At 34.8% G+C, this 24,919-nt stretch overlaps 1 protein-coding gene and 1 pseudogene across 7 annotated transcripts in view; one reads left to right on the top strand and one right to left on the bottom strand.

The window, feature by feature from the left end:
• The window catches only part of DMD (dystrophin), a 2,125,071-nt gene that overhangs the window by 161,614 nt on the left and 1,938,538 nt on the right, over positions 1 to 24,919 (top strand). The window lies entirely within an intron of this gene.
• On the bottom strand, positions 5,835 to 6,328 carry LOC109451731 (large ribosomal subunit protein uL24; annotated as a pseudogene).

Here is a 24,919-nt window from a genome sequence, read left to right as displayed (position 1 = left end):
TCTTGACAGTTACATTTTCTACCCATTGATTTTCGTAAATGTATGGCATTTAGAACTCTGAGAGAGCTTTAAGTAAACTTGAATTCGGTTGAAATGATATGAATAGTGATTTGTTTCTTCTGCTCATTAGGTAATATAAGCATTTATGTAATTAGGAGGCTCCAATAATGTTAAAGGTGTTTCAGATGAAAAACAAATGTTCAAAAGCCTTTTGTCAATGCAAGAGAATCAATAGAGATTGGAAAAAAAAGGCTTATAAAGAGTTGAGAAGAATCTATCTTATTTGGAGATTCAAAAAATATTCAGGCATTCCTGGGGTTTTTTGCCAGTTTTACTGCTCATATAATAAATAACCTCTTTTCAATACTGCCTTTATTTGAAATCGTAAGTCCTAAAATTGATTACATTTCACTTAGTGATCTACTTATATCTTTCATACCTTACCATTGATTTTGTCTCCATTACCATCAAAAGTTTCTTCCAATCAGTAATGCTGGTCAACCCACAGCCATATTCAAGGGATTATCAATCTGTCTCAATGTACTGTGGTTTATCCTGTTAACTTTTGCAGCAATTTTGATACTTTCCCCTCATGTACATTTTTTGTTTTCTTTCCATGGTTCTTTTCTATCTTCCATTTACTTGTTTTGTCTTCTTCCTCAAGAGTTCTCATGTAGTTCGTCTCCCCAACGTGTTTAATTGCCATGATGTTTGCAAATATGGTAAATTGAAATTTATCTTCAGACTTAAGTTATCTGAATTAAAGTTTATAGGAATCAGCTATATATCAGGACTTTTCTAAGATTCAATTTCAAAGCCAATGTTCAGGGAATGGCTTATGATCAACTAAACACCCGAGTCCCCTACAGTCCCAGGACCATACAGGGACAACTAGGGGTCAAAATTAAGATTTGGCAGTGTGGTAGGATCCCAAAATTCCTTCTGAGATTAAAAAATACACAGTGAATAAAGTTATTTCTATTTTTGTATTATGCATTAACATTTTGACAGTAACTGCCCCATCTTATGCATGTTTGCTTTAACCATAAGCCTGGTTTAATCAGACAATTTCAGTTCACCACATTATATGGAACGCTGAAAACTTAGAAATAAAATATTTAAATACCTAAGTACACATGCACACATAATCCTCTCCCCCTACATCAATCTTTCTCATTATTTTAGGGTTTAAGTGTAACCATGGTCTTACATTACAGAACAGAAAGAGTACTGTTTGTTTGCCTGTCAAATTATTTGTATCAAGTCATTAATGGTGCTTACTTTGTGCTAGACACTGGTCTAAGCACTTTGTAAATATTAACTCATTTAATCTTCATAGAACCTTTAAATGATACACAATATTTTTCTCCCTGTACACACTTGATGATGAACGAACATGCTCAAGGTCACACTACTCATAAGTGGCAAATGGAAACTGACCCTGGAGCATCTTGTTCCCAAGTGTAATTTTTGAATTATTTGGCTCTGCTGTTTCCATACATGGTATTTCTATGAGAAATTTTGGTCCCCTATGCGTGAAAATACATGTAATAATTAAGCCATCTTATTTTGCTATACTGAAACTTTACCCCCCAATTATTTTTGTATGCCAAACATATTTCAACAGGTTTTCATTATACGGTTGTTCTTCTGATTAGAAATCAGCCCTAAATATGGTCAGAAGTGAAATTATATTTAAGATGAAGTTTAAAAAAATGTTTCTGGATGAAGGGTATATGTGGATACGTACGTCAATTTTTGAAATTTTCCTGTAAGTCTGAATTTGTTTTAAGATATAAAGTTGAAACTGTTTCAAAATGTTATTCATCAAACTGAAGAATATAAATTGGAGCACTACTAATTAGTGCACAAATTCCAGGGCACTCCATTCATGTTATATTCTATATGAATATAATATAATTCACATAGAATTATATTACATGAGTCTATGTGAATCATATAATAATGGAGGTTAACTTGAGAAATACTTTCCTTTACAAATGGTAACCACTACTCTTAAAGTAAATTAAAATATCTAGTAAAGTAACACAGCATAATTTCCTATTTGCAGAGGAGTATAGGAAGGTGCCCCCTGAAGTTGTGCAGTGAGGAAGACCTAAGGTAATTCCATTAACATTAAAAGCCACAGAAGGATAACAATAGAAAAATAAACTTAACAAAAGATAATAATCTGGATTACCTCTTGGCTTTCATAATCATGTTTTTTAATGTTCTTCAGCATAAATTGTTCAAGCCTTGTTTCCGGCCACAGTAAGAAGGCTCAGGACCTCTCAGAAATATGAGTACGTCGTTTATTAATAATGCCAATACCTGATAGGAAGGCGGGGACAATGCGAGTCTCATTCAAAGATCTAATTCCTGAACCAAAGTAGTACCTGGCCCATAGTGGGTGCCTAATTTGTGCGATGGGTGAGCAAATCAGCGACAAATGGATGGATGTTGATGGTGCTTTTTCTATGGTACTTTAAACCATTTTAAATGTGTTAATATTCTATTAATAACCTTCCTGATTTCTTTGGATAGAAATTAATCATTTTACTTGATGGAATAGTAAAAGGCAGCCCAAACAGTTTCAATGACTTGTCTAAGTTCACCCTATGAATATATGTGTGTGAGTATACATATGTATGTGAATACACACACACACACACACACCAGAGGTGCCAAAAATTGTATACAAGTGGACATTTTGGTCAACGTTACTCAAGCAGTAGTTTGTCGTAATCAGAAGTGTCTGGACGCTGATGAGCACCTCTTGTATTTGCAGAAGTCAAACGTGACTTGTATTCATCTTTTGTTATCGGTATATGTTGACTATTACGATTAATGCAGTTTTTTCATTTCTTAAAATGTGTATCCATTTTTTGGCACTCTGTGTGTGTGTGTGTGTGTGTGTGTGTGTGTGTGTGTGTGTGTGTATTTCTGAGTGTGTGTATAAAATAAATATATAAAGTAAAATAATAAAGCCCAGCAAAATCTTCTGTTCCAAGGTTGTTTGCACTATAGCACATTTGAACTGAAAAGAGGAGAAATCATAGAAAAAGGCAGTTTATTTAAAACAGACATAAATGTACAAACCATGGAACACATTTTTCTGCATATGTATTCCATAATACCTGAGAAAATGGAGAGTAAATTCACTGGAAAATTTAATAGAATAGTGACCTGAAAACTTCATAAATCAAAAGAAATTCATGTTTTCAAAATTGAGAATTTGAGTATTTTCTTTATTGAATTTCTCTGCATATAGGAAAGTATGCTGTGTTATTTTACTAGAAGTTTTAATTTACTTTAAGAGTGGTGATGACTATTTGTAAAGGAAAATCTTTCTCAAATTTACCTCCATTTTTTTTAAACGAAATATCCTCTCAGTCTCTTTCTCACATCTTCTCATATATCTTATTTCACTTTTAATTTCCTGAAAACTTATCTTTCCTGTTAAATGATTCCTTTCCCTTTCTCAGTGATGACTGCTAAGGATATTGTAGAGATATGTTTCCTTGTAACATCCAGACTACTATCCAATCTATATCAATCACTCCATCGTATTTTAAAAAGCTGAAACTCACTGTGGAAATCTCTTCCAGCCTGGTATTCCTGTATCTTACCATCTCCAAATTCCCACACCAAACACTTTTCTTTCCTTCATCATCATTTCCAATCAGTTCAGAATGCTGCCTTTAATCTCTTATTCTGTTGCTAAAACAACACCATTAATCACTTTCAGTTACCTTCCTCTCTTCTTATATATCAAAACATCAGAGTTTACCTCATCCTCAACTTCTGCACTGCTCCAGCTTTTTGAGTTTGACTTTTCACACCATATCATCCTGTCCTGTATGTTTTCTTTTCATTACTCTTTTTACTCGATGCCCTTGTTTTCTTCTTATGCTCTGACCATCTTCATTCTCTTTTCTATGCATGAAACAATATTGCTAATTACAAAATCTTTTCTTTTCCCCCTTTATTCACTACTTATTCTGTTCTGGTACTTATTTTGTATTTTTATTGAGATATAATTGACATACAACATTATATTAGTTTCAGGTGTACAACATAATGATTCAATATTTGTCTATATTGCAAAATGATCACTGCAGTAAGCCTAGTTAATATCCATCACCATACATATTTCCAAAATTTTTTCCCTTGTGATAAGAACTCTTATGATCTAGTCTCTTAGCAACTTTCAACTATGCAATACAGTATTATTAACTATAGTTGCCATGCTGTACTCTGGTACTTATTTTTATAAATAACTACGTAGAGTAATTGAGATTAAAAAATAAAAAAGATGGATTGTGATCCTATGTTGTCCCTCAGTTGAGAAATATTTCATTCCTGAACTTTATTATTTATCTTTCTCTAAATGCATTTTCTTTCTACTTCCTCTTATTGTTTATATTCTAAATGTATCTATATCTAATTTAGGTGGAATAGTTGGAATTATTCTTTATGTAGTTAATAGTTATGAATCATACTTACTAAAGAGAATCATGTCTTATCAAAACTGTAACAAGAAAGCGGCTAGCATTATCCCCATGCACTCTTCACATTTACTGAGACCGCAAAAATAATCTTTGATGGATGATCTTGCTCTAACACTTGACAGAAAAAAGGTGATCTGTTTCTGCCGCAGAAATTTAAGGAATTTTTCCCCTAACTTCTTATTCACACTTCCAATTATGAACTCATAATGCCGAAAGAAAATTGGGATTTTTATCATGAAATGCTGAAACCCAAACTGACATGTAGGAGGAAGGAGCAGAAGTTGTGTGGGTTTGCCAGGATGCTGAGGACACATTGTCTTGAGAATTACTTATGAAAGCCAGTGAGTTCATTAGGATGAAGTAGAAAACTATACATTACTAATCCAATGTAAATTTAGTCCCTGAGCTGAATTCCCTTAAAGCTCAAAATCTGCAGATTTAAACAGTTACTTCTTGAAATTTCCTAATGTCACATTAAAGAGATGTTTAATATGTTTTTCATTTAGCAAGGTCTGGGTGCCAAAAAGAAAAAAAAAAAAGAAAAAAAAAAGACAGAAAGCAAAACAAAGAATAACCTCAAGTGCCAACTCTAATTAATTGGTAGTATCTTCTTGGACTGAAATGTTGAGAAGGTCCCATCTGGACTCGGTAGGAGAATACAGTGATCTATTAGCCATGCTTTGCTGTCAGCCCAGAAGAACAAAGGGGGCAGGATTGCTGAGTGTCTGTAGATCTTGTTGTGATAGAACACTTTTAGCACTTAAAGTTTGCATTTCAACCCTGTAAATTGTTAATTGGGCCTCTTATCTTCTGATCTAACCTATTTTATCTTTGACATCTGATAAAGGTATACTGTGAAAATAGTATAGTAATAATTAACCCCCAAAACAATTTATGTCTCTAAATTATAGATACAGACTACTTATATAACTGTTTATCGTTTTTTAGAAAAGAAACCGGGAGGTTTATGAGCCACTGTATCACTAGATTTTATCATATGTGTTTATTATCGATAATCTAAAGGTGAATTTATTGATCTCTAAATTAAGGATCAAGACTGATGATTTCAATTAAAAAGTCCTATCTTTTGCAAGTATAAAACTTTAATTACAAAGTTTCCAAAGATAGTCTAAAGCTTAGAAATGGCCAAGTGTTTTCAAATTAAGTAGTAAGTATATGTAATTTTTTTCTGGCAGCTACAAACAAATTTGGCACGTGGTTTTTGTGAAATTTTTGCTTTGTGCATATTCCGTCCATCTTTTGTGTGTGTGGACTCCTCTTCAATTAATTAAACAATCTTTTGTTTTTCTTTTGAACAGTTTTTAATGAAAGCTATATATAAGATTACTTTAGTCCTGCATCTTCTCAGTTGTTTCTTCCTTATGTTTGCCCTTTTCCTTTCCTACTTGGCGAGACGTGGCTTTCCGTTCAAGGTCCTTTTCGTGGTCTTTGTCCAGCTTTAGTCTAGCGATAACCACCTTGCAGGGGTGAATGCCCGCATGAACAGTTGTGTCCTTAGCCTTCTCCCGCTGCACTCATTCAGTGTAAATGACATGTTTCTTCCTGTAACCCTAGACTCCTTTGCCAATCTGTTGCCCTTTGTAGTGTCCTCGTACAACCTGAAATTCATAATCCTTTCAGATGGGCATGGGTCGAAGACTATACTTCTGTCTCAGCTCTCTGGAAAGAGAAGACACAATCTTCCTGTGAATGTGGGAAGGTGCATCGAAGTGGCTTTTCTGGGTTTTGCTCTGGTCAGAAGTCACAAAGGGGTTGAACTTCATTTTGGCCGCTGGCGCTACAGCGATGGCCGCAGAAGGGCAGAATAATTAAACAATCTTTAAGGGCGTGAGTCAGCCTGAGTCTCTAACGGTTTGCAACTTTCAAGAGACACAGTGACTTTTGAATTATTATACGAAAATTCAATATGTAAAAATAAGCACGAATAGTAGCTACAGTCTTTGCAGGAGAATCATGTGGGGGAAAAGCATATGGGTTTCATTTTGGCAAATGAAGGAAAAAAGTTATTAAGACATGCAATACAACAGAAAAGAACTCACAACATTTAGCAACAGATTGGCTGTGGGTAGCCGAGGCTCATGAGAATCTGACAACTTTCTCAGTTTTTATCTTAGAAAACACATGAGTGGGTCCGATTTGCACTTTGTACTTTGGAAGTTAAGAATGTTTTTACTTTGAAGAACTTTTCTTTTAACCTTCACTGTGGCACTCTATAAGTTACATGATCCCTTTATCATTACGAATAATGGGCAGTGTAATCCTTAGCACACTAAAACTTGCACTTATTTTTAAATGGCCTCTTCATTGAAGAGGCCTTTTATAAACATCTATTCTAAAGGATTTTATTCCCTCATTTTCATATCTGTTATTAGTCTTACGTATCACAGTGTTTTATGTGAAGACAGAAATGTTATAGGGGTCCCTTTAAAATTATATACTTTTTCGACTCTATATTAAGTGACGCCCAGGGAAGACAGAAACGACTATTTGCCTTCTGTGCACTGCGGAGTTCCAGCAGAAATGGACTTTTTTCAGTTTATTAGAGAATTTTAAAATGTCAAACTTGAATCAATAGTTTATGATGTTGCTGGACTAATACAACAAATAATAACCTAATATTGTAGGTCATTCTCAGGAGCAGTAAAACTTATTATTATGGTACTAAAAATTTTTAGAGCACAAACCCGTAACATGAATTTCTTACACAAGCATTGAAGCCTTAAAAATTTTACAGAAAGTTAAGTGAGTGAGAATTTGAAAATGCCAAAAAAGCAGCATAAAAACAGAGGTCTGAGAGTAAGTTAGATTTATTCAGCATAGAATAGCCTGTATCTTTTAGGTCATGGCTCTAAAATTATCCAAAACCATAGAATGTTTATTTGTTTGTTTGTTTTCTGATTCCTAATTTTTTTTTTTCTATTTTGCTCCCATATTCCAACAGTGGTGTCCTGACACTTCTAATCTCTTGGACCGAAATTCTTGCAGTCAATTTCAAATATTTCTTGTCTTTCATGTCAATTCCATATTTGACATGTTACTAATATCCTTTCACTTTCTTCATATTCTAATTGATATTATCCTAGTGTAAGAGTTCATCTCCATTTTCTTACTTTTTATTTCTTACCTTTTCTAAGTATTGTGTAAGCTTGCTCTTCTTAAAACATATTTGAATCATGTCTTAACTATACTCTATAGCCTGTATTGAATTGATTTCAGTATACACTTGGCAGTCTGCCTCCCTAATCATTTGATCACAAGCTAATTATTAAAATGGTATTTCATATATGAATGGCCCCTGATAATTTCAAAGAGTTTTCACATAGTTATCATATTGGATTTTCGACAAAACCTTGCATGACAGAGTTTTTATTACTTATCTCTTGTCAAAAATGAATGTAAGACTGAAATTTTGCAACTTCCAAATCATAAATCTAGCAGTCATAAGCATGGGATTTGAACTCATTTCCTCAGACCTTAAAACAAAAGTTTTCCTAAAGTTGTTATACCCCTCAACAACTTCCGTCTCTATTTACCTCTTATTCCCCAAGTCACTCACTTCCACGTTCCCCATCCAAACACTAAGTGTATCAAGGCTCATTTCTTTTTTTAAATTAATTTCATGTGTTCAGAACAACATAGGATTAGACATTTATATACCTCACAAAGTGATGACCCCAATAAGTCTATTACCCATCTGACAGTGTACGTAGTTATTACTGTATTATTGACGATATTCCCTATGCTGTACTTTACATCCCTGTGACTATTTTTTAAAATTATAGTTGGCATTAAATATTATTTTATATTAGTTTCAGGTGTACAGAGTAGTGCTTGGATATTTCTACAATTTATGAAGTGATCTCCCAATAAGTCTAGTACCACCTGTCACTGTACATAGTTTTTACAATATTATTGACTATATTCCCCATGGTGTACTTTACATCCCCATGACTGCTTTGTAAAAACCAGTTTGTACTTCTTAATCCCTTCACCTTTCTCAGCCAGTCCCCAACTTCCCTCCCATCTAGTAACCATCAGTTTGTTCTCTGTATCTATGAGCCTGTTTCTGTTTAGTTTGTTCATTTATTTTGTTCTTTATAGTCCATATATAAGTGAGACCATATGGTGTTTGTCTTTCTCAGTCTAACTTACTTCACTTAGCATACCATCCATGTTGTCTACTTCCATGTGCTCTACTTCCATCCATGTTGTCACAAATGGTAAGATTTCATTCTTTTTTATGGCAGAGTAATATTCCATTGTATACATGTACCGCTTCTTTATCCAATTGTCTATTGGTGGGCATTTAGGCTGTTTCCATAGCTTGGCTATTGTAAATGGCGCTGCATTGAACATAGGTGTGTATAATTTTTTTCAAATTAGTGTTTTGGATTTATTTGGATAAATACCCAGATTTTATTAAAAAAAGAAAAAGAAAAAAAACTCATATAGCTCAACACCAAACAAACGAACATACAAACAATACAATACAATTAACAAATGGGTAGAGGACCCGAATAGACATTTTCCAAAGAGGACATATAGATGGCCAATAGACAGATATATGAAAAAATGCTCAATGTCACTAATCATCAGAGAAGTGCAAATAAAAACCACAATGAGATATCACCTTACACTTGTCAGAATAGCCATCATCAAGAAATCAACAAACAGCAAGTGTTGGTGAGGATGCAGAGAAAAGGTAACCTTTGTGCACTGTTGGTGGGATTGCAAATTGGTGCAGCCACTATGGAAAACAGTGTGGAGGCCTCTCAAAAAATTAAAAATTGAACTACCTTATGACCCAGCAATTCCATTCAAGGCTTATTTCTAACTCTAATTCCTCCATGATAAGACAAGAACCTTGAAAATTAATTTTGGAAATATGAATGGAAAATAAATTAGTACATGAATAACTTCAGGGCAGTGTAGGAAGAGTTCCAGGAGAAAGTTAAGTGTTGTTGACTAAAGAAGCAAAAGGAAGCTAATTTGGTAAAAATTATGGAAAAGGAATAAATAGCCAAGCATTGTGAGATAAAACTCTCTCCATGCTTGGACATATTTATGGTAGATATATAGAGTCCAGGATAGGTTTTGTGAGATGGGACAGAGGAATGCATGATCTGGCAATGAGAGATTAAAGGTTGTCATAGGAAGGATACATACTTGGGGAACAGCTTGAATTCTGATTGTTGCCCAGTCATATAAGTATATACAGTCTTCTTGTTAACTTTCTGAACTTCGTATTTCTCAGTGATAAAATGGGAATAACTATATCACTTTCTGGTTAGTAAAATACTTATAAGAGATAATGTATATAAAGAGTTTCGTGTGAAATATATCATCATAAATAGCGAATAGTTTTATTCTCTCCCAGCATTTGACCTTGGACCACTGATTTAACCTCTCAGTTCCTCGAGCTATTGTTCTGTAAAAGTGGGAAAAATCATAGTACCTACACCTTGTAGGATTGTTGAGGATTAAAAGAGCTATCATATGTTATGCCCTTAGAACAGTACTCAATAAATGAAGTCAGTGATGTGATCAATTGTTAAAGTCAAAAGTCCAGTGTTGCTCTTAGAAAGGTTATTTAAGTTCACTGAGGCTGAAATTTTCATCTGTAGGATAAGGCCAGTAATTTTCCGTTTAATGTTTTGCTTAAAAATTAAATGAGATACAAAATGCTTTGTAAATAATAAAATGCTATGGCAATGTGAAGTATTTTATAATATCAAATCTGTTATAAAATTTCAGTGTGATAAATTGTTAGAATAAAAGAGAATTTTTAACACCTTGGTTGGGAATTTAATTCATTTATATTGCTCTAATCTCACTGTGGAAAAAAAAGTGTAAAAATTTTTAGTTTTGTCTTTAAATTTTATTATACCACCTTAAAGCTTGCTAAAAATCTACCATCTCTGTGAGTTTATTATTAGATCCTCACTGGCAGGCAAGACAAATGTTATCGTCTAGATTTTACAGAATTAGTGCTGTTTGTTGGAGGTAATAAACTCTTGTTATCTACCAAACTTCCTTTGAGAGAAACTCACATTTCCCCTTGATAAATGGGGTCCGATTTGGGTACTACATTTAGTGTCTTCTTCAAAAGGTCACAGTCTAAGATCACCAGAGGACTTTAGAATCCTTTTTGGCTTTTGAATAATATATTTCTGAATTTGAGTTTTCATTGCCAGATTTATTTATTTGTTGTAATGGACTCTGTTTAAGGATGCTGGGCACCCTTGTGCTATTTTTCACTGCACATGCCTGGTTGGCTCTGCGGATCTTTGGGAAGGAGCAGGTGAAACTGAAATCTAGCCTTTCATAAACACATCCAGGCCATGCACCCTGATGTGGGGCCGTGTCTGCCCTGAAGAAGTAGAGCCTTCCTTCACATAAAGGAATCATCCCTGTCCAGGCTGGCCCTGGTGGCTGAGTCTACCCTAGTGGGTATCTTTTCTCTAATTCTCCAAAGGTGCCACATAGTCTAGAGGCAGGCCTGTCGTTGATGATGATGTTTAATCTAAAAAGATCATGAAGGGAGTATATTTCTCAGTCTGTTGACATCTTGCTTTCAGGTGTATCCTGTTGGGCTCAAATAAATTCTTATAAAACAAACAAAAAAAAAAAAGGTCATGAAGGTAGAATGCATAGAAGTTAAAATTTTTTCTGGAATGGGAAATAAATGGTTCAGTCAAAACATAAAGGACATTTCAGAGACAATGGGAATAATAGGGTGTAATGTGGAATTTAGAGTTGGGAAGGTGGAGTTTAAAAGAAGGAAGTCAGAGACACTTAAGCATGTCAACCCAAAGAGGGCATGGGTGGAAAAGTTAAGTTTGCATGAAAGGCTGAGAAGCTGGTCTGCTAAGTCTGACTGTGAAAGAGATTCTTTTGTGGAGGCACTGCTTTTGCAGGCCTGCCCCCAAGTACCTATTGGTGGGCTTGGGGCCGTTGTTGTTCAGACTTATCATCACATTCAGAAATATGAAAGGAATCTGGGAAGTTAAACGTGCGAGCACAAAACAAACTATATAAATAAGAAGTTCATTTTATATTTAAAATTGTAATATAAAACTGGGGTACAGAATAGGTGGCAGAGAAGTAGAGCAAACCACTCTCTTAGTCCGTTACTCGTATGGCTACTATAGCAAACTCTACCATAGAGTGTGTGGCTGAAAACAACAGGAATTTATTTCTCACAGTTCTGGAGGCTCTAAAGTCCAAGTGCAATGTGCTGGCTGATTCAGTGTTTGGTGCGGGCCTGCGTCCTTGTTTATATTCAGTTATTGCTCATGGTCTTCACACGATGGAAAGGGAGGTGAGCTCTCTGGGGTCCCTTTTATAAGGGCACTAATCCCATTCATGAGGCTCCACCCTCATGACCTAATTACCTCCCAAAGGCCCCACCTCCAGATACCATCACATGAGGATTAGGTTTCAATATATGAATTTTGGAGGGATACAAACACTCTGTGTGTAGCACCCACTAAGGTGCTTCTTATTCGGAATGAGAAACTCAGACATTTTTCATTGTAATGTTAAAAAAGTTATAGAACCTCACTAAGACTTTGTCTGTGAAGTGAGAATAGTAACAGTGATGTGAATATTATATGAGACAATATTTTCAAAATGTTTCATATATAATAGGTGCTTAGGGGATGTTAATTATCAATATTGGTTGTTATAATAGGTTAGTGGAGGGTGAGCATTATTGGAGATGGTACTTCTATATTTCAGGTATGTGGGATATTGAAGTGGTAAATTTATCATTAATTTACATCATTTTGACACTTGCTCCCTTCAGTGTTTAAAAATATTGACGTAAGCAGACAGTTCATCTCCTAAATATAAGGGAATATGTTGTCATGATCACTCAAGTGATGCACCATAATTCATCTGACATTTAAAATGTCAGTTTGATTGAGAAATGAAGAGTCCTAGGCAAATGAATGTGATGTAAATGGGGTTTGGTTTATATACAGACCAAGTGATCGATGATTGAGTTCTAGGGACTAGATAGACCAGGGATAGGGCAATTCATTGGTGTCCTAGGGCACTAGGCTTGAGCAACAGGTGGGAGGTGATGCTGCTTTGGTCAGCAATACGTGTGTTCCATAACAGGTGATAGGTAGATTCAAAGTCTGACAACTAAGTTTGTGAACTCATCCTAGAAAAAGTGCTACATACCTCATTACTGAATATCACTATGGCCACTTTCGAAGTACTCCCCTTGGGAAGCTATGCACCGATGCCAGGTCCTAGCCAACCCTTCAAAGCAATTTGGAACTCTTTTTCTGGAATGGCCATCAGAGCTGTCATCGTATTACCTTTGATGTCCTGAATGTCATCCAAATGTCTCCCTTTCAATATTTCCTTATCTTTGGGTAAAGAAAGAAGTCATTGGGGGCCAGATCAGGTGAATAGGGAGGGTGTTCCAATAGAGTTATTTGTTTACTGGCTAAAAACTCCCTCCCAGACAGTGCCGGGTGTGCTGGTGCATTGTCATGATGCAAGAGTCATGAATTGTTGGTGAAAAGTTCAGGTCATCTAACTTTTTTACACAGCCTTTTCAGCACTTCCAAATAGTAAACTTGATTAACTGTTTGTCCAGTTGATACAAATTCATAATGAATAATCCCTCTGATATCAAATAAGGTTAGCAACATTTTTGCAACAAGTTCACGAACTTAATTGTCAGATCTTATATACTGATTTTCAAGAGCAGTTGGTGCAGGCCTTGGGACCTTAAGGTGGTAGGTAACGTGAAGAAATAGAACAAAGTGTCAGTTATCTATTATCACACCACTTCTCCTTCTGAACACTGCCAATGGAGGATGAGAGTGATGGTCTTGGAAGACAAAATCAGGAAGTCAAAAGAACTCTTTCCAGTTAGGAGTTCAGGCCCGAGAGGACTAAAGAGAAAAACAACTTATTGGAGTACAAGGCAGAGAATGAGTCCTGAGGACCAAAGCAGGAACCTGGCTAGAAACAAGAGCCACAGCAGGTTTCTAATGGAGTTGGCCATGCTGGGTCTCTCATTTGAGGCTCCCTAAGTCCTTCAGGTCCCTTGGGTTGGCATACTACAGAACTTCAATGCTAGAGAGCTGCAGGCTACATAAGGCAAGCAAATAATTGATGCACTATAGAGCATTTAGAATGTGAAATAAAAATACAATGTTCTACACATAAATCCAAGCATTGTAAGTGATCAGCATAGAAGTACATAGGCCATCATTTTGTGTGAGGTCAAAAGGTAATGACTTTTTATAATCATGATGGGGCTTGATCTAAATGAATTACATTTGATTTCTGTGAAATTTTAGAGCTTTATATCTCAACATGACCTCTCTGTCCAGCAAATCCATACCTATTTACTCTTTGGCCTCCCTATACTATAATCATCTAGATACTGCTTTTTATTCAACAAATGTATTTTGCTTGCCTGCTAAGTTGGATGTAAGAGTGGGGGATTGGGTCGAAAACTGACAAATTGATAAGAGCCATTTCACTGCGGACTGCGTTACCATATGTACTGGGTTGGAGAGCGTTTCCCTCCAAATTCGTGTCCTTTATGGAACTTCAAAAACGTGACCTTGTTTGGAAATAGCATTGTTGTAGATGTAATTAGTTAAGATCATGTCATACCGGTCTCTTAATCTAACATGACTAGTATCGTTATAAGAAGAGGAGAAGAGATACAGAGAAGGAGACACACAGGGAGAGTGCCATGTGAAAACAGAGGCAGAGACATGAGTGATGCATCTATAAGCCAAGGAATGCCAAGAAATGCCAAGGATTGCCAGCAATACCAGAAGCTAAGAGAAATGCATGGAACTGATTCTCCCCTAAAGCCGTCAGAAAGCGTAGCCCTCCCAACAAGCCAAAATCTTGGATTTTTTCGGATTTCTTGGAAATCTTTGGCTTTCTAGCCTCCAGAACTGTGAGAGAATAGATTTCTGTTGTGTTCATCGCCTAGTTTGTTACAGGAAACTCAGCAAACTAATATTCCATGGAGAAGAATTTAAATATTATAATAATTTATCTATAAAGAATTTCAACTGCCAGAGCTAATCTTCCATTGGATGTCATCAGTTTTATGTGTCTTTTATCATATAACACATCATTAAAGTAATAATTCAATAGGACATGAAAAAAGAAGTAATGATTCCTTGAAGGTTCCCAAAAGTTCTGATTTGTGGATCAGGCCAATACCAGCAAGGCATTTGGTAGAGTTTCTCACAATATCCTTCTGTGCACTTAGAGAAATGCATCATCTGAATAGATTTTTTTATTGTATATTTGGTGATTTAGACTTTGGCCTGGAAGAGGAAGATTAAGATATACTATGGGAAACAATAGGTACATGCTAAGCAGACAAATGAAATTGCCCACCACCAGGATCATATTATTTATATTTACCCGTCTTCTTAAAGCACCCATCCTCCCCCTCCCTTTTTACAAAATCTGGCTGTATTACTGATCTTTAAAGTATTTTCTCCCTCAATTAATATTCCTGCCATTGTTTAAGGCTGAATGCAACTCTTCGGTAATCCCGTTTAGCATATCCCAAATGCCTGGACATTCTATATAAACTCCTTGAAGACAGTGCCCTAGTTTTTTCATTTTTGAATTACCAAAGCCCGAAAATATTTGAGGCCTGGCTGAGCTGTTTTTTTGTTGTTGTTGTTTTGTTTTGTTTTGAGATGGGAAGTCTTAGTCAGCAGTGTATATACTCTGACAGTGATATAAGTATACCCCTTAGCTTTTCTGCCCATTAGGAAAAATTCCCATTTAATAAAGGCATGGAAAGAAATGGATTCTGCTTCCACTGATGCTCAGATGGACAGTTTTTTGGACATTCTCAGAAATGAGAAGGGATTCTTTACAGGCTGCTATGTATGTGCTGTGCTTTCTAAAACACAGTGGAGGCTTGCTGTTTTCTTTATCATCGTCATTTCTTTTGTGAAGGACTTGAAGTTGCAGAAAACCTTATACTAAAAAGGGAAAGAAGTAGAAATAGTAGCATATTCAGCCTTTAGTAATTAATCATTCTTTGCAAATTGGTAGCATATTTGCGTATTTATTTACTAGGGATTTTAATTAATGTTACAGAAAGACTTAAAGACTCGGAGGACAGCATCGGTTCCAAATGGCTACATTTGTTTAAGGCCTGAGCTTCCTGTGGTGGCATTTGGATTTGAAATGCTTATGAACATAGTTCATCTCTAAATTGCAAGAAAGATTAGTATTGTGAAGATTATTAATAGTTTGGGTCTCCTTTGGGAAAGGAGAAAACAAACAAGATTTTTGCTCTCCAAATTATAAAGGCATCCATTTTTGAGAAAGGGAGAGAGGAGTATTACTTTCATTAAAATAATAGAAAAGTAGAAATTGTTATTAACCCTAAAACATGATAGAGATATGTGAAATTATGGGTAGAGTTTTTAATTTAGAGAGTCAGAAATCAAAGTTAGTTTTTGAATTCTACCTCTGGATTAAGGGCATAATATATAATCAGGCCATGTCTGTCATAATTTTGTTAAATTAGATGGGAAAAAATCACATGGATAAGAAAATGTAATTAAATCTCTCAAAATAAGAATGTCATTGTTTTCAGTTTCTTGTGATAAGTGAAAGGTGAGGAAAGATATCCTTTTAAATGATACATCGCAATTCCAATTATCTCCTTAGAAATGAAAATTGGATTGTGATATGGACTTGTCTTTGACCATATTATAAAAGGATAATATAATAAGTTGGCAAAAGACCCCATGAAAGGAGTCCGGGTATAAGGAACAAATACAAACACAAAGAAACTCCTACAAAAAAAAGTTTATCTAATTGGCAGCAAGATTTAAGGGGTAAAAAGAGGTCCATGGAAGACAACATGTTTCTGAAAGTTTCTTTTATTCTTCTAAAGTCACTAATGCTCAAAGGAAACCTGAGTTTTTAAAAGATAGCATGCTTGACAAAAAACAGGTTGAATGAAAATAACACAACTGATATTATAGCAAAGTCTTGGCTATAGCTTTAGAAATAAAATAACCAGCAGGAGCAGTATGTCAAGATTATGTTTTTCTTTTTATCAATTAGATGCATTGTTTGCATCATCTGACCTACTTAGTAGTGAAGATTTTTGTGCCTTTCCATAGCACTTTTTCATCTATTACAAGTGAAAGAAATTACCTATGATACTTTTTAGAGATTCCTATGGATATGAATCACCAAGACTATAGATGAGTCTTGCCTGATGCAAGATTGATGGATAAAATTACATTTGACAGCAAAGATAAAGAAATGAGTATTAATGTGGGACACAGCTTTTAGCAAAATTCCTTTAAACAACAATATTCTTAGTGTATTTTTTACCATATTATGTATTTCAATTTTATCCTTAAATACTTCTTAGGAATATCTCCATTGGGCGAATTCAAGTTTCTCTGTTTTTATACACTTTCAAAAAATTTTTTTTGAGCCTCTAGTATTGTATTCCTTTTTGAAAACTGCATGGCACTGAAGCAGTAAATAATAAGAGTTTAGTGTCCCTTGTGGGAAATACAGTCATTTTTCACCACACATTCTTTTCTCTGAAATAAATGATTTTTTAAATTAGTTTTGGGTATATAGAAAAACATAATGATTAGATATGTATACACCTCACAAAGTGATGACCCCAACAATTCTACTATCCATCTGACACCGTACATAGCTATTTCAACACCATTAACTATATTCCCTATGCTGTAGTTTATATCCTGTGACTATATATGTATACATATATATATACGTATATATACATATACGTATATATATGTGTATATATATATGTGTGTGTGTGCGTATATATATATATATACACATACATACATATATATATACATATATATATATATATATCTCCGTATAGAGGGCGCCAAACAAATGTATACACGTTTTAAGAAAGGAAAACCCGCATTAAAATTACACTGATTGTAACCACTTTGAGCACCTCTTGTAATTGCAGAAGTCAAATGTGACATGTATTCATCTTTTGTTATCGGTATATGTTGAGTATTACAATTTTAATACAGTTTTTTTCCTTTCTTAAAATGTGCATACATGTTTTGGTACCCTTTGTATATACTTTAATTATAGTTGCCGTTCAATGTTATTTTATATTAGTTTCAGATGTACAGCACAGTGGTTAGGCATTTATATAATCTATGAAGTGATCCCCCAGATTAATCTAGTACCCATCTGACACCATACATAGTTATTACAACACTATTGACTGTATTCCCCATACTGTATTTCACATCCTCATGACTATTTTGTGACTACCAGTTTGTATTTCCTAATGCCTTTACTTTCTCACCCATCCACCAACCCCCCTCCAATCTAGCAACCAATAGTTTGTTCTCTGTATCTATCAGTCTATTTCTGTTTTGTTTGTTCATTTATTCTATTCTTTAGATTCCACATATAAGTGAGAATATGTGGTATTGGTCTTTTGAAATAACTGACTTATTTCAGTTAGCATAATATCGTCTAGGTCCAAAATGCCCACAATGAAATCTTACCATGCAACAGCATGGATGGACCTAGAGGTAATATAAAGGATTTATTATTTTGTTGTTTTTCGAATCCTTTTTTCCTCACTAATTCAAAATGTCGGTATAAACATCTACTAAAATACCACATATTACTGTTTGTTTGTTTTTTCTTTCCAGTTGATATACTTCTCTTTTAACTGGGCTGATAACATACAATTTTATTTATTATGGCTTCATATCACCTTGATTTTTTTTAATATAAATGATTTATAACCAAAAAGTTTATGTCTGAATCAAGTGTACATAATAAACACAACACCAACTACATGTATTAATTGGAACAATATAGAACTAATTTTAAAAACTGCTAAAATTTTTCCCTTGCCGTACTGTGAAATATTTTTAATGTGCCGCCTTCTGTCTTCTCAATGGGATTGTTGTTTTTTATTTTCATTAATTCCTAAGCTATATATTATTTTTTTTCCTGTACATTTGCTTTAAGTGGCTATATATTTGAGGGAAACAGAAAGTAGGTTTACTGGTGAGTATTGATAGTAATAGGATTGCTGGATGAAGCAGCTTTTAACATTTGGAATGACCTTAAAATTGTAATATATTTAGCAGAAATACCCTTCTCCATGTTATAGCAGTATAATGGTTTTCTGTATGTGAATTTACCTTTCTCCTACAGAGAATTACTAAGTAACTAGTATATTCCACATATAAAAATCTTTAGTGGGTTTCAATACACCTCAATAATACATATATATATATATATATATATATATATATATATATATATATATATATATATATATATAAATGTATACACATTTTAAGCAAGGAAAATTGTATTAAAATTGTAATACTCAATATATACCGATAACAAAAGATGAATACAAGTCACGTTTGACTTCTGCAATTACAAGAGGTGCTCAAAGTGGTTACCATCAGTATCCAGACACTTCTGATTGCAGGAACTACTGCTTGAGCAACGTTGACCAAAGTGTCCACTTGTATACATTTTTGGCACCCCCAGTATATACACATATGTGTATGTATTTAGACGTATGTATGTGTATGTATATATGTATGTATATATTAAATGTACATACATGTATTTAATATAAAGTGCAGCATTTCTTGAAGAAAAAATTCCGTCAAAACCCCCTTGTATAGCTCTCAACAAGCTACTACCATTTTCTCATCAGTAAAATAGGAAAACTGATAACTTTATAATCTTCTACTTAATTGTTTAAGCCTAATAATATTACTTTTTTAAAATCCCATATGAGTGCAAGGAACAATATAGTGAGTAGTATAGCAAATCTATTTGATCACTTTTTTCAAAATTGTGTCAAAATTTTGGTAATTTTAAAGCCTGGTCCATTGTTAAAAGAAAGTATTTTCAACTGATTTTCAGTTGAAGGTTATTGGCTTTATTCTCTCCCTCATTCTTTCTTTTTAAATTATACATCATTTCAGAAAAGAGGAAATAATGATAGATAGCTACCCTTTTAGGTCTTACTGTGGACCTCATCCCATGCATGACTTTGTTTTTGTTTTTCTCATTTAATTAGCACACACTATAAGGGAGGTCTTACCAATTTTCTTTTATAGGTTAGGAAATTGAGGTTCATAAAATTGAGTAATTTGCATAAGATCATATGTAAGTGATAGAGTTAGGATTTACTCCAGACAGGCTTTATATCCAAGTTCATAGGACCATAACCTTCCATGACTTGGGTCCCGAGTATCTAGATATCTCACATATCTAAGTAAAATCTCCTACTCACTACTCAGATTTCATGGATATTTTGAATTACTTTTACGTGTTTTAAAGAAAATACATGCTGGAATTTTAATAGCAAATGTAAGTATTCAGCACCTTTGGATAAAATAAAATAAAACTCAGGAGCAATATTCAGAATAAATACATTATGGAAAAAATCAATTAGCAGCTAAAACTTATGAGATGTTTGGAGACAAGTAAAAATGAAATGTATACTTTGGGCCTTACACTTGTGGACTGTAGCATTCAAATCTAACTGATTCCAGAGACTTGTGATAACATGCACTTCAGGTGGGAAAAGCTTTGGGTACCTGGGAGAGTATAGCTGGAAAAAATAAACTCTGTATTTATCTAGAGTTGCTTTGTCCATCCATTCAGAAGTACATGAATGGAGCTTTGTCTTGGCCCATTACAACTCCATGCCATAACCCAGAAAAGCATGTTGACCTCACACTATCACTGTTCTTACTCACAGCCTCATGCTCTTCTTTAACAGTCTGGAATATACTGGAATACTCATAGTTTAAAATCCTTAGTGTTTTGTTCATGGTTTTATATGATGTCCCAAAATTGTGCTTCAAAATATCTATTCCTCTTTTGTGGTTCACTTCAGAGTGGAAGCCCTCTTACTGCACATAATCAGGACACTAATAATTGGCTATGTTAATAAAGTATGTCTATGACAGAAGGATAGAAGTGCAATGCAAAATAAAAATAGTACAGTAAGAGAATTCAGGAGTTCCAGGGCCTGGAAGATAGTGTGAAACAAGAAGTCATGATGGATCTCACTGAGCAGGTGAGATTTGAACAAGACTTGAAGCCAGCTGAAGATCTATGGAGAAATTTCTCAGGGTAAAGTGAACTACTGGAAAAAAGGCTCTAAGGTGTGAATGTGTTTGGTGTGTTCAAGGAATAACAATGTGGACTCTGGATTTTACAAGGCAGAAAGGAGTACGTTTTACAATTAAGGGAGGTTAGGATGCAGATTAGAGACTTGTATATTTGGGTTTCTGTGTAGTGGAGAAAGAACAGAGAGGCATTTGTAAAGCAATCTGAGAAGAGATTCCTTTAATAGTTTTATAATATTCCCCACAGGAAGTCCTCCTTTTTTTCTCCAGCTCATTTGTACTGATTTTTCCCCCCACAAATTAAATTGGGTTTTATTGAAAGAATGCATCTCATTATTTTATAATCATACGTGGTTGGACAATTAAGTTTGCAAACTCATGCTAGAAAAAGTGCTACCTACCTCATTGCTGAATATCACTAGGGTCACCTTCAAAGTACTCCCCTTGGGAAGCTATGCACTGACGCCAGCACCTAGTCCACTTTCAAAGCAATTTTGGAACTCTTTTCCTGTAATGGCCATCAGAGCTGTCGTCGTATTACCCTTGATGTCCTGAATGTCATCCAAATGTCTTCCTTTCAATATTTCCTTTCTCTTCGGGTAAAGAAAGAAGTCAGTAATTGGGGGCTAGATCAGGTGAGTAGGGAAGGTGTTCCAATACAGTTATTTGTTTACTGGCTAAAAACTCCCTCACAGACAGTGCCGTATGAGCTGGTGCATTGTCGTGATGCAAGGACCATGAATTGTTGGTGAAAAGTTCAGGTCATCTAACTTTTTTACACAGTCTTTTCAGCACTTCCAAATAGTAAACTTGGTTAACTGTTTGTCCAGTTGGTACAAATTCAGAATGAGTGAGCCCTTTGATATCTAAACAGGTTAGCAACATCATTGCAACAAGTTCGTGAACTTAATCGTCCGACCTGATAATTCATCTAACCATGTTTCCCCGAAAATAAGACCTAGCCGGACAATCAGCTGTAATGTGTCTTTTGGAGCAAAAGTAATATAAGACCCACTCTTATTTTACTACAATATAAGACCGAGTCTTATGATATAATGTAATATAACATAACATCACAAAGCATAACATTATATAATATAATATAATATAATATAATATAATATAATATAATATAATATAATATAATATAATATAATATAATATGATATAATATAATAATATAATACTGGGTCTTATATTAATTTTTTCTACAAAAGCTGCATTAGAGCTGATAGTCCGGCTAGGTCTTATTTTCTGGGAAACTCGGTAGCTTTCTAGTTGAGATCTGTTAGCAGGCCATTTTGATTCATCAGGAAATCTAACGAAGTGCAGAGTTTTGGTTTATCCAAAACTTCAGGTAAATACAGGTCTGTTAAGACAGATTCTATTGTAACTGTTTATTCTTTTTATTTCACATTACCCTAATTTTTAATTATCACTCATGTTTCTGGCCAGACATTTAAAATCATAAAGGTGTAATATATAGAAATGAACATCCATCTGAACATAGCATAATTATTAACATACTTACTTTAATCTCTAGGAAACATATATACTTTTTGTCTGTTTTCTAACTTCTAAACAAAACCTATCACTTTAAAATTTTAATTTTACGTATTTTAAGATTTTAAATCCTTATTTGATATGAAATATTCCCAGACTGGGTGTTTGTGTGGATTATACGCTAGAGTAAATCATTGTGAAAAATATGGGCAGTCAGGTGTTGGAGATTCTGTTCCTGCTTGAGCCCTAAGCAATATTAACCATCTTCTTTCTGGCTTTTTAGCACATCTGCTCCATTTAAACTGTGGCAGGGAGGTGTGTAAGACTGAAATGATTGTCTCTTGGAGTTTACTGTGCTTCTTTCAAAACTTTGTTTTTCAGTAAAGGCAATTGCTCCTTGAGCAGCAGTGGTTGTTCCACACCCACTAATTATTATACAGCCATTTAAAGTTGAAATGGTAATCAAACCAATGAAAGCCCAAGATTAGCTGTATTCCTTCTTCATTTCTAGTGGAGAAATTCATCTGAATATCTATAAAGCATTTTGTGGTGCATCCTCTGGCAGATGCAGTAAAACAAATGCAATACAAACTTTTAAAATACAGCTTTGAATTTCAGTTTGAATTTTGAGCTGGACATGTTTTTAACTTTTACAATTTAATTATAGGAGAAAAATGATCTTAAAGGATCGCTTTAGTTATGAATGAAATGTGAGGATTTGGGTTTTATTACAGAAAGAAAAATCTATTTTAAGTGGTAAAATTTATACTTTTCGCCCATCAGAAATTACTGGTTGATATTTCTATTAAAATGAAGATCTAAGTATATAATGATTCTTGAAGCCAGTATCATTTAAGAAATGGCATACTGTGTGACACGTTGTGAGGTGTTAAGTAACAATTGCATGCCTAGAAGGTGTGGTGAATAATATGAGCAAAGACCAAGAACATCCAGAGACCAAATTCACAGTCATTTCAAATATTACTCCCTGATGTGCGTTTTTCTGCTTAAACATTGCATACTTATTGCTTGGACCCAAAATAGCATGCTTAAATTAGTACTTTTATAGTTCTTAAAAATGTGTTTAAACATTTACTAATCCAATAAAATGTATTCAATTCATAATTATAAATATTATCAGGGCTATTGCATAGGGGGATGGGCCAAATACCATTCAGGACCTTCCTTTTGAAATAATCTTGATTTCCAGTGGAATGAAATACATGCTATAAATCAAGGAATTATATTGTTATAGCAAATAGTCAAGTGTTTATTTATATGTATTTTCATACCCTTACATATTTAAAATCGTTATGTGGGATTTTTTTATTATTTAAATCAAAATTCAGCTCTCTCTCACTTTTTGTGGTTTTGATATGAGACCATAGTATTGCACAATAGACAACTGGGGAAATAACAAGTAAGAGAAAGGAAAGAGGGAAGAGGAACATTTTAAGTTTTATTAATTTGTGCTCAATGGCATAATAAGACTGCCATGACCTCCCCTTAATTCCCTATTCATCTAAGGATAGAACTGTTTCTGTGGGTGGAACTGATGTTACTTATCTATGGCCAAATACCCTTAGTAGAGGCTGCTTTGAGCACCTCACTCCACTATTAAAACAGTCATAAGTAAGAGCAAGGGAGACAGACAGTAACAAAACAATTCTAACTTACCAGTGCACAATTATACCTGGGATCCGGACCTGGGATTAGAATCCTGGCTCCTATATTTTTAAATTTGTGGTCCCGGGAGTTTCTTAAACTCATGTGCCTTAATTTGTCCATCTGCATCTGTAGCAGGATATTAATTGTGCCTACCCTGTACATTTGCTATAAAGATTATATGAGCTACAACATAAAAAGTGCTTTATGAAAAAACAACCCAATTTAAAAAATGGGCCAAAGACCTTCATAGACAACCACCAAAGAAGATATACAGATGGCAACCAACCATATGAAAAGACGTTCCACATCATATATCATCAGGGAAATGCAAATTAAAATAATGAGATGCCACTACACACCTAGTAAAATGGCCAAAACCTAAAGCACTGACAACACCAAATGCCGATGAGGATGTGGAGCAACAGGAACTCTCATTCACTGCTGATGGGAATGCAAAATGGTGCAGCCTCTTTGGAAGACAGTTTGGTGGTTTCTTATAAAGCATGGCTCTTACAGGGCTGGCCCGGTGGCTCAGGCGGTTAGAGCTCCATGCTCCTAACTCCGAAGGCTGCCGGTTCGATTCCCACATGGGCCAGTGGGCTCTCAAGCACAAGGTTGCCCGTTCAACTCCTCGAGTCCCGCAAGGGATGGTGGGCTGTGCCCCCTGCAACTAGCAACGGCAACTGGACTGGGAGCTGAGCTGCGCCCTCCACAACTAAGACTGAAAGGACAACTTGAAGCTGAACGGCACCCTCCACAACTAAGATTGAAAGGACAAAAACTTGACTTGGAAAAAAGTCCTGGAAGTACACACTGTTCCCCAATAAAGTCCTGTTCCCCTTCCCCAATAAAATCCTTAGAAAACAACAAACAAACAAACAAAAACAAAAAAACAAAAAACATGGCTCTTACAATACAACCCAGAAATCACACTTTTGTATTTACCCAAAGGAATTAAAAACTTATGTCCATACAAAAACCTGAACATAAATGTTTATAGCAGGTTTATTCATAATTGCTAAAACTTGGAGGCAATCAGGA

The sequence above is a fragment of the Rhinolophus sinicus genome, chromosome X (assembly GCF_036562045.2).
Source record: "Rhinolophus sinicus isolate RSC01 chromosome X, ASM3656204v1, whole genome shotgun sequence".
Taxonomy (NCBI): domain Eukaryota; kingdom Metazoa; phylum Chordata; class Mammalia; order Chiroptera; family Rhinolophidae; genus Rhinolophus; species Rhinolophus sinicus.
Note: the sequence above shows the minus strand (reverse complement) of the source record. Positions and strands in the feature narration are given on the sequence as shown.